Genomic DNA, 1,181 nt, shown 5'->3' with positions numbered 1-1,181 from the left:
TTAGCTCCGTTATTTCTTCCTGTTTAGTTCATTTCGTGATTACGATTAGATATCGCAGGTGGTAAGCTTGCCTATTTCAGAAATATTGATGGACAAGAATGGTAATATATTTTTCTTTATTTTATACCAGATATGCATATAACTGTTAACGAATGGCCATTTGTTGTCTTACCCAGTGTTTCTCCTACCAAAATAAAACTTGAATTTGAATATTTTAAATGAACCCGGTTACCTTCCAAGTCCGTTTTACACAGTTGAAATATGTTTTACTGGTCAGTTATAATGACAGCATTGAGTAGCCTAATAACAGACAGCCGTTAAAAAAGCATGTTTGTCCAATATATGCCAATAGGCTACATACACAGTTTCGTCGCAACATGTTTAGCTTCAGCAGTTTGAGACGAATAATGCCTTTAAGGCAGTGGTTTTCAAATTAGGTCCTGATACCTCAGTGTATGCTGGTTTTTGTTCCAACCATAACGGCAATCCTATTTTGAGGGATTATTGCCCTTAGACCAAAAGCAAAGAAATTATCAGTTTAAAAAATACCTATCTTTATGTAATAATTTTCAAACTAGCACTATGTGAATACGATACTTTTATTCTTCATGGCATACATAGCTCAACGGTACAGGGCACTTGTAATTTTGTGGTCTAAACGAAAGAATATGCACTTCAGGGAACTCAAAAACATCTTTTACAGTCACATTATGCAACCAGAGGTTTTAAATCTGTATACCCACTTGTTTTTGGGTTTTTCCTGAGACTAAATAACTCATACAGCAAGTCATGTGAGACTTGTAAGACAGGATATAGAGGCTATTAACCACCCCTCCCCAAAGAAAAAGGCCACTAGGCCTACTGCACACTTTACTACATCCTCCCTCCTAGAGGATAGTTAAGAAATGGAACATACCTGCACTGCATATTGCATGAATGAGAGAGTGGCAAAAGCAAAATGAAGGTCAGTTTGGTCTCTGCAGTTTGCACTCTAAAAAGCACATGCTGCACTGGATCAGTCTTTCCCAATCCCAACTATAATGTAGCCACTTGCCTTGTATACTCCCATGAATATTAATAGACCATTAATGATTTATACAGTGTTGTACCATTCCCATTAATGTTTCCTAAGAAATCATGAGATTTCTTCATTATTTCACTGCTGGGCAGGTAGGAAACTG

This window comes from Anguilla rostrata, chromosome 4 (genome assembly GCF_018555375.3).
Source record: "Anguilla rostrata isolate EN2019 chromosome 4, ASM1855537v3, whole genome shotgun sequence".
Lineage (NCBI taxonomy): Eukaryota > Metazoa > Chordata > Actinopteri > Anguilliformes > Anguillidae > Anguilla > Anguilla rostrata.
The sequence above is the reverse complement of the archived record's forward strand: the minus strand, read 5'-3'. Positions refer to the sequence as shown.